The sequence below is a fragment of the Rousettus aegyptiacus genome, unplaced genomic scaffold (assembly GCF_014176215.1).
Source record: "Rousettus aegyptiacus isolate mRouAeg1 unplaced genomic scaffold, mRouAeg1.p scaffold_m13_p_15, whole genome shotgun sequence".
Taxonomy (NCBI): Eukaryota; Metazoa; Chordata; class Mammalia; order Chiroptera; family Pteropodidae; genus Rousettus; species Rousettus aegyptiacus.
Genome location: NW_023416290.1, coordinates 57,987,435 through 57,997,925, shown reverse-complemented (window position 1 = coordinate 57,997,925; position 10,491 = coordinate 57,987,435).

The window sequence follows — 10,491 nt, the reverse complement described above, 5'->3', positions numbered from 1 at the left end:
GGACCTTTCCCCACACTTTCCACGCCCCCTTTTTTAGGATTGCAAATGCTGACTTGCTGACGGCCCTCCAGTCCTAGGCTTCAGTCTCCCACTGTTCGCTCTCCACGGTCGCGTTCTCGGAGAACAAACCCGCGTGATGAGGCTCTGTCTCAGGAACCTAACGCCATGTGACTATTGTCGTTGTCACTGCCGGCCTGGAGGAAAGCCCAGGCTGATTTGTGACTCATTCATCCCTGTATTCCCAGACTCTGCCGAGGGGCCTGAGGAGGGTGGGTAAGGGTTTTGTAGAACACCCCAAGCTGAATGTGGATAAAGCTGGTCTGGCCCCCCACTCCGTGAGATCAGTTTGGTAGGGGAGCCGAGTCCTGGCCGTAAAGCTCTGGGATGTCGGTAACAGTAAGCAGTGCAGTGGGAAAACGTACAGCCAAGTCCCTTCAAATGGTACCCATTCTCCCTTACTTCGGTTCGGACAAGTGAAGGATGGACAGGGAAATTAGGCTTGTTTTGTGTGGCCCAAGGTGACAGAATCACAACTGTAGTATGCAAATTATCAAGACATACTCCTCCACAAAAGCGAGAACTGTCAAGAGCTGCCCAAAGATAGGGTGCAAGGCTTGAGGGGGCTTGGATTCCTGGCTCCAAATCCTTTGAGCTGAGGCTGCGTGATGCCTCAGCAGGGAACCCCAAGAGCTTCGCTGTCCAAAGTGGGAGCTCAAATTAAAATCTATTTTAAATTCCAAAATTAAATCCCTCAGTTGTGCTCACCACATTTCAGTGGCTCAGAAGCCGCATATGGTCACACGCGCTGTATTTGGTAGCACAGTCACAGAGCAGTTCTATCGTTGTGGGAAGTTCCGGTGGCCAGGGTTATTGCGGAGGGGCTCAAGCATCTGTCATAGGTACAGTAGCTGGAATTAAAGCCTCTCAATCCTGACAGTGTAAGTGGAATCGTATACCTGAGGTTCCAGGCTGCTGGTGCCACTCATGTTTGGGAGAAGGCAAAGAAGCAAAGCGAGGCTACGTGCAGGGAGGACAACTAGGCTGGACTCGGATCAGGGGACAGAATGCTAAAGGGACAGACAGTACATTTTCCGGGCTTGGCTCTCCACGTGATTTAGGCTGTAACTGCTCAGCTTCGCCGTTGCAACACAAATGTGGCCACAGCCAACCCGACAGTAAGTGACTCTCACTGTGTCCCATACGAATTTGTTTCTAGATGGTGAAATACTGAGTTGCACGTCATTTTCATGTACCGCAAAACATTTATCAACGTAAGAGACACAGTTTGCCAGCCCCTTCCCTAAAGACTCTCTCAGATTCAGGGTGGCTGAGAGGAGAAGGGCGCCCGACCCATCCTCTCCACTTCCTGCAGCTGCCAGCTCACACGACCAGCCAGGCGGTGGCTTCCTGCTGTGCGTTAGCGCCAACGTCGTGACCATCCACTGCCCGGCTCCAGCGTTCCGCCCTCGACTGGCCTGAAAATCAGTGCAGCTTAGCAATCTCCAGCGCAGAGCACACTACTAAAGAGACTCATTTACAAAGATGAGCTTTGCTACTTACTAACCGCGCAATTTCGGAAAATTTACTGAGTCACTTCGCACTCTGTTGCCGGCGTTACTGTTATGTTTAATTGCACAATGTGGCGATGTCATAGACCTCCTGGATATATCTTGAAGACTATAAATGAGATAACACAGGTGAGGCCTTTTGGAGAATAGATGTGAACCAGGTATTCTGAATGGAAGCCGTCGTAACCCACGTTCATATAGTGCAATAACGGAATGGGAAATGGTTGCACTGATATCAAAACTTGCAAATGTAGCGTCATAAGGTCGGGAGAGGCTGGGTAGAGACAGTGAGTTCTATCAAAGCCAGACACAGTCAAAATTGTATCCTTAATGCAAAGATTCCCTCCCAAAAGGAGTAATGTCGAGAGTCATGCCAGCTGTTAAATGTCACATAACACCAGGAAACTTGACTCGTAAGGGAAGGGAATTATGTATTTGATTAGAACAGCAGTTCCTCCAATTTGCAGGAAACTGTGATTAGTTTCCTGCAAATGAGGCTTTAATTGGATCCACTTTGAACTGACGAGCAGATCGTGGAAGTGCGTCCTGTGTCTCACAGGTGGATTTGGTCACCCTGAGTAAGGAGTGGAGGTGTGTTTGTGGCTCAGGTGTGCCCACGTGTTTTCCTTACTGAACACTGCCTCAGAGCAGAGGGTCCAAAGGAAGGCGTCTTACCATTTCCTAATTTGAGGGCAACCCCCCCTCAAATCATCAAAATTGTAAAAGGCATGTAATTCACTTTCCCGCAGTTATTCACCCCCTTATGGATAATGTAGATGAAAAGTTCCTGCTTTCAAGACACCATTTCCCTTTAAGCATGTGAACAACAACAAAAAAAAACTAAGTCGCACTATAGAATTCACCAGAATGGCATAATAGGAAGTTGACAAGAAACATACAATTCTGAAGAACATCACTCAGTACAATAAAGAGTTTTTGAGCCTCAATGTCAGGCATCGTGATCTGTATTCACGATCCTAAGAATAACTGAGGCAGCCCGACCCTCACAGGGGTCACAGTCTCGGATAAAAGAATGACAGCAACCAAACAATTTTTTAACCATGCTTTCCTTGAAGAAGGCCTTTTACTAAAAGATGTGGCTTTGAAAATCGAGCTTGTTGTGAAATAAAATGGTTTTTTAAAGTGGGATAAGCATGACACCGAGTCCCAAGCCTCAGCAGTGTCTGTAACATCTGACCGTATGTGGCCATGTGCAGGTGGCTTCCCAGCTGAGGATGCCCAGGCCTTGAGTGACAGTAAGGCGACATCCAGGGCCAGCCACCAAGGTCAAGCCATGGGCCCTGGCCACGGTCATGTCCAGGGGGCTTAGAACCTACGTGGAACATCAACACACGTTATGTTGCATTCATTCAAATTGGTTGCAACCTTTAACACATACTTTTTAAGGACAGATGATGCAGAATCTGGCAATGATAAAGGGGAAAAAAAAGCACGCAAATAAACATGATCGAGGGGCGCTGCTGGCTTCCTAGGGTCATAGTCTCGTTTGGGGATGAGAGAACATTAACGAATGACTGCGCGCTGTGGCATCGCGAGAGCGAGAGCGCGCACACGATCTTTCGTCTCTTTTTATGAGAACACTAACCTTGTCGGGGGCCCCATCCCCACGACCTCATCTTAACCCAACCCTTTCCAAAGTTCTCACCCCAACTACCATCACAAGGGCGTTTGCACTTCCACCAATACCCTTTGGGGGACACAGACACTCAGTTCCCAGCAGCTCCCACTCAGCCGTGCTCAGTTTCCCTCCTTGGCATGCCGACTATCCTGAATTCTCAGCGTGCGCGTAGATAAGCCTCCAGGGGATTTCTGCGGTGTTCCTTGCCGTAGCGTCAACAGAGAGGCCCCGGGGGGTCAGTAAGAGTGGCATGAATCTGAGGGGGCGCTGACAGGACACGCTTCGAAGGGCGGGTCGCTGCGCTCGTGCCTGCAACAAGGAACAGGCGCCACTGAGAGAATGCGACATGTTAAACGGCTGCATTCAGCGCAAGAACCGCTGTGCGGGTTCATCCCGAGCATCGATAATCAGAAAACAAAGGTGCTAGAACCACCCAGGGCTGACGACATGCCAGCTCCCTTCTCGCCCTTCCCCGTTTTCTGTACGCGTTTCTCATTTCAGACACTTAGAAGAAATCAGAACCGACGTCGAGCTATTTACGGATTCTGGAGCCAAACCATTCGATGTAATGACAAGACGTATCCAGTTCATCATTCTGTCAAAAGTGTCCTTAAGCATTGGAACATTTGCTGGGCCTTAATAATTTTTCAATAGCTATCACCCTAGGAGCCTATAAAAGAGTCTCATCGCAGTGGGCTCACCCCGTGAACGTTCTCCACCTCAGTGAGAATGCCTTCCATCCAATTAGCCTGCACGATTTAATGTGTTCAGTGCAAATCACCGGGGCTTAACTGAATTCGGTTAGACACAAATCAATAAAAATCAATTCCAAGTGATTAACCTCCACATTCATCAATACAATGAAATTAAAATGAGTTTAGAGACGATTTACCTAAATGGCCGGCATCTTTCTAAAAATGTACTGCAAACGACTATGGTCTGAGCTTGTTGGCAGCAGTTAGGAAGGCCGAGTACCAGCTCTAATGGGCTGGTGTTACTGGAGGAGCTGGGGAAGCACCTAGGAAAAATAAACACAGAAAATACCTTGTATTTTTAAAGATCGCAAACAGGTGGTTCATCTCCCCAGCACCTGGAAAATTAGGTCAATCTAAGTTTATCTTCAAAAGTAAGAGCGACTCAGTGTTGCTGGTGGCTCTCCCGTGGAGCCCCAGGGCGCAGATGCCCGTGTGACGATGCTGTACCGGTCTCCTTACCCCCGTGATGTTCGTCTCTCACCTGCAGCAATGACAGACATTCATAACCGCTCTCCCTGCTTCTGCGTTTGTTCTCCAGTGGCCCGTCTACCATAGGACCCTCAGAGCGATCTCTTCTACAACATAGTCACCGTAACTAATTGTAGAGATTACATGCGACGTGCCTATGTGATACCGATGATCATCAGAGCAGATTTCAAGGAATCTCGACCATCTCACTCACTGCAAGAATTCCCTCTATATCATCATTTCGCTGGAGTCTAGTGACCCAGCTTCTCTCAGTGGTATCTAGTTGACTGTCTTGGCATTTTCAGCCTAAAATTTTGTGGCATTGACTTTTTGAATGAATTCCCAAATTCCACATTATGAACTTTTAGTCCAGGATTCCGCAAAGTTGCAATTGAAAGCATCCCTAACTGCTTCATTTCAGAGTTCTACTGGGGACATGATGGGGATTTAAAATAGAAGATGGGCATCGGGGTACCCGATACGTGGGAATGGATAAATACATGGGTGGTGAAAAATTACTTCATATACGGCTTGAGACGTAGGTGTTCAGAACCATCCTGATAAAAGCAGCCTATTTTCAATTTGGAATGTTATAACTTCGGAAAGATTTCTCACATTAATTCCTTTGTTTATTCATTGAAAGGATTTAGGATACAAGGAAAAATTAGACTCGATCAGGCAAGGAGAGCAGACTGAAGTTAGTTTTCCTCTAACATACGTTCGTTATCCTAACTGAGCTTCTGGAGCTCTGAAAATATATGTAGAATTTTCCAAAAAAAAAAAAAAAATTGCTCATACAGTTGAAGGCAAATTCCGTTTTTCTCTTAGAGGTGAAATATCCACAGACTTTTTCATCACTCCTCATGTGACAGTTTCCACACTCCTTACTGCAATCGTCCCTCTCCTCAGATTGACGCTTAGCAAGTGGCCCCAAACGGACCTCCAGTCCTAAGTTAGAACATGGATGTGGAAGGACAGTGACCAGTTCTTCGCTTGGGGTCCCGGCCCATGTTAATCAGATCACCTCCAAATATCAGCGAAGGGATTTTCCTCTGACGCAGAGAGGACAGTTGGACTGTTAATCGTTTTTCACGTGTGTGTAGGACCGCCATGGGGAAGTGGAGAAAATGTTTAACTCAAAGTTAGGAAAAACGTATTCAAGTAAGGGCTTTGTCTTTATTCCAAAATATGGCCTTGGGAAAGCCAGCTCATCCATCTGGGCCTTCGTGCACTGGAGATATTAATTAATAATATGCGTTTCTGTGTTTCGGGTGAGGACTGAAATAGGTATTTTGTGATTTGTAAAGAGAGCTGATGTTCAAAATGTTCTTGCTGAATTTTCTTGTGAATTTTGAGAATCCAGAGAACTGGAAAGGGTGCATGGAAGAAACTGTGGGGAAACAGTTGTTAGGGCAGCGTCAGACTCAGCTTTCTGTGGTCGGAGGCCGCCCAGTGACCGGCGACGCGCTCTGCGAAGGATTTTCAATAAGATTTAATGCAATCCATTTACAAATGGAGAAAAATCGGGAGACTTTCTCAAGGTCACTCAGCAAGACACTGACTTCCCTTCTTAGAGGCAACTGCTTTTCTTCATGATTTCATACCTGACTCATGCTTCTTCCATCAGAATCCATCTGTCCTGATTTTGACTGTGTCCTGTCCCACTTCTTAGAGGGTAACCTAAGTTTAGAAACAAAATATATTTCCTTATGCGTAACAAGCAAGCAGCAACTTCCCTGTAACTGAAGCACCCGAATACCCTGTATTTCTCATAATTTAACTCATAAATACTGACCACTGCGCTGCCATCTCCCGCCTCTGTTCACAACCTAATGAGAGCAGAAAGTCTCAGCAAGTCGAAGCCCGCTGAGCTTGACATTTTATTTGTTTTCGTTTTGCTTAGTTGTGTATTCGTTTTATAACCATCTGTGGAGTCCCCGCCTGCTCTGCACTCAGGAACCTCTAAGCAATGTGACTACATCGGTAAACAAGCCAGACAGGTTTGCTGTTCTCATCCATCTTACACGTGAGGGAGGAGACCATAAGTGCATAAACAATAATTTCAGAGGACACTGAATTTTAAGAGGGAAACAAATGTGTGTGTACGTGGGTCTGTGCTACTTTCCACGCCAAAAGCTTCTGTGCCAAGGTGGAACTGGCCCTGAAATTTGAAAAACTGAGAGAGAGGGCTCTTCGACGGGCCGGAACGAAAGAACGTCAGGCATGGGAAAGAGTCGTCACAGTGACCTTGCTCGGGGAGTGCCGTGGTGTGGCAAGGGAAGGGAAGAAGCCAGGCGTCTGGAGCCTCGCGGGACGGTGGGAGCATGCTTGGAACCGCGGTCGGAGTGTGGGCAGGGTGCATTGCACGGTGCTTGGCGGCCGCGGTGGGGAGTCCTGATTTTATCCTAAGGGTAAAGGAAGCCATGGGAGAGCTTTACTGAAAACAGCGCCAAGACACACATTTCGCTTATAAAAGACCACTCTGCGGGAGAAGGAATTGATGGCGGTAGGATTGGAAGAAAAAAGCCCGGTTAGGGGACCACCGATATCTGCCGTGGGCAGTGATGACAAATCCGAATTGAACAGTAGCGGTGGTGGAGAGAAGACAAGACAATCAGCAGGTATTTGGATCTGGAATCTGTAGGAATGCCCCCGTGGGATGGATGTCGGGGCAGAAGGAAGCGAAGGGATTGAGAGTAAATCTTAGATTTCCTGTTTAAGCAATTGGCAGAAAATGGGTGTTTACTACGATGAGGAAAACGTGGGAGGCAGAGTAAGTAGCAGGGGTGGGATGGGATGCGGGATCGAGAGGTAGAGCGTTAGCAGCGCAGAGGACGTTGACTCGTGCGTGGGTGAGCAGAAGTTTGAACACGAACAGCCTTCTAAGGATGCTGCCGTGTTACCGAGGCTATTCCAGCAATGAGTATTGGAGAGAGAGGGGGGCTCTTGAGTAGGTGACTGGGGCCAGAACACAGGATGCTCTGACTCAAGGTGGTGGAGTGGCCTTAGATAAAAGCGCTATGCAACACGTGACGCTATACACATCACATACATGTCTCTTTACATATATCTGCTTTTCAGAGTGTATAATCTTCACTGGCTTATCTTATTTTTTCCTGTTGGCTCCAATCTGTCAATCCAATTCAGTGAATTCGGATTTGCATTTAATTGTTCTATTGATTGGCTTCTCCTTAGTAAGTCCCGTTTGTTTTGAGACCTTTCCGTTGGTTATTCATCAGAACCCGATTTGACTTTGTGCCCTTAAACATGTTTGCTATCAAAGTTTTGACATCTTTGTATGATCATCTCAAACTCAGAGTTGTCCCAGAGGGTTTTTCTTGACTAATACGTAGAATATACAGTCACGTGGAATATACATGCCACGTGATGACGGGCTATGTTCTGAGACGTGCATCGTCAGGTGACTCCGTCGTTGCACAAGCATCACAGAGTGCACTTACACACACCTGGGTGGTGTCGTCTGCCACACACCCAGACTGTACGGGCTAGCCCATCGCCCCTGGGCTACATGCCTGTCTAGCGCGTTACCATACAAAACACCCCGAGATTAAATCCAGCACGAGAGAAAATAACGAGACCCACGGAAGCAGTGGCCCCGAGGTGTGTGAGGCTGCCGCCGGCGTAACACAGCACATCGTGCCGCAGCAGACTTTTCATACGTGGAGAGAGTGCGCCCTGAGACAGCAATAAAAGGTGTGCACGGTAAACACAGCAGCATAGCACAGCTGTTTATCACTGTCAAGGACTGCGTGGCGTACGTGATCGTGCGTGCTACACCTTTATGCCACGGGCAGTGCAGTAGGTTTGCTTTACGCCGGCATCCCCACCACCGTGTGAGTGACGTCTTATGCTGTGACGATAAGACAGCCACCAGGCCACCAGGCGATGGGAACTTTCCAGCTCCGTTGTAATCTTACGGGCACACCACCATGAACACGGTCCATCACTAACCAAAACCTCACTAGGCAACACGTGGCTGTATAAGTAGCTTCTACGCTGATGGGGAAAAATTAATAAAATCATTGCTGATGGCAGGAGCAGGTGATTTATAGAATACATGTGGCAGACACTTGACATAGTAAAGGGTGCACTGGAAATCAAGAGATACAAATGAATCAACTGTAAGGTAAAATTTTTCAACCCAGGGGGTGGGGGATTTAAGAATAAATCAATAAAACAACCACCTCTTGGTGGTGAAATATGTTTATTAAAACACGAAGCTAGGAATACAAATTTCAGAAGTGCTTTTAGAAAATAACGTGGCAGCGTGTTTTTGGACTCTGCGTATGCTTACCTTCCAATCCATAAATTTCTCTTCATAACGGCTACACCAGACAAACGTTCCGACGTTTCTCTCCGCTCTCCCCTCAATCTCATGGGAGAAGGGCGCTAAGGGAAAAAAGAATTGAAAGGGGTTTCTGGTTTTCTTGGACGGGGAACTGATAATTCCTGGGAAAATGATGGTCGTGACGCACACCTTGGAACCCGCACTCCAGATGGAAGGGCACCGCGTCAAGGCCTCGCTTGTTGTTTTTTGTTTGTTTGTTTGTTTACTTCCGTTTGTCTGAGACGTGCTGAGTAGCCGGCGACCTGTGGTGTCGGTCGTTCCTCTAGAGAGTTCTGTGCGGCCCGCCGCCTCGCTCAGACCTGTCGCTGGCGTCCCTAGTGCTTCCTATTAAACGAATAAGCTGTGCTCTTCGGCATAGTTAATTAGCAATAACCATACTGTCGTTTGAGGATGCTGCGATTTTCATGTCCTCTTGTTATCTGTCTCACCTGAATACCGAGCCATGTAATGGTTCCACAGAGTCATGAGGTAGCCAGGATCCTTTTCGGCTTTATTGTTATTGTCAGCCCTGGCCTGCTGTTGACTGTGGTATCAAACCATTTCGGCTAATCGACACAGTCGCAGGCGCCAGGTAAGAGGCAGTTATGACACGAATGCGAATACAAGGCGATTACATTTATTGCTCGTGTCTTCGCCATTAGACTGGGAAGTTCAAGGTAAGGCCTTGTCCTTCGTTCCAGCTTCCCCGGCCGTTTGCAGAGCTAATGCAGTACCCAGAGGCTCCGAAGGTGCTGTTTGTTTTGGTATTCGTTCGTCAACAGATGAGCTTAGGGCGCCTGCCAGGTAGCGAGTTCCCTGCGGTCTGGGACAGGTCCTGTCCCAGAGTCGAGGCCAGTTCCCTGTGGTCTGGGACAGGACCTGTCCCAGAGTCGAGGCCAGCTGATCGAAGGCCAGGAGCGCTGTGATCCATCGCTCAGGGGCAAAGCGTGGCTAGGCAGGTTCAAAAGAGCACACAGACGTGCAGCTCGCAGGGGCGCGAGTCTGCGTGCGAGTGGGGGGTGTGCCGCTGTCACACGGAAGAACAGCGGAGCGTGACGGCGGGGTGCTCCTTCCCACCACGGGCTTGTCCCCTCCAGCGGCATTAGGAAGACCAGTGCTCACGCCCCTTTCGGGGGAGAGAGGCCGTGAGTGTGCGCGTGCGTGTGTGTGTGTGTGTGTGTGTGTGCGTGCGTGTGCGCGCGCGCGCATGTGTGTGTGCTGGACAGGTGGACTGCGGAATAGTGTTTTACTTCATGCGCAGTGTTAGAAAAACTGCTCTTAACTTTTGTTTTCTTCACCCCATCTTTCCATCTTTCCCTCATTTAATCCCTTTGGAAACGCCCCGTGTTCCCTCTCTTGCCCTCTCATTTCCCGTCGCCCTGTTTCTTCTGCGTTCGCGGCAATTATAATCACGCTGGGAAGTTCCTCGCCAATTCCCCGTGAAAAAGGGTGCTGTCCAACGACATCGTGCGTCCGCGCTTAATGACGTTCGCGACTATTGTAAGCCTCCATCTATCTGTATGGTTATTGATTATCTCATGACCGGCCGCTGCCTTTGCTACTACGTAGCTCCCATGAGAGCAGGAGAGGTCTATTTCTGTTTATCTTTTTTTTTTCCCCTAAGTACCTAGCAATCTTGGTTTTAAGGACAAATCATAGATAAAACAAAGTATCATTTTATAGTTAAGAAAATAGACTCGATACAATTGCACG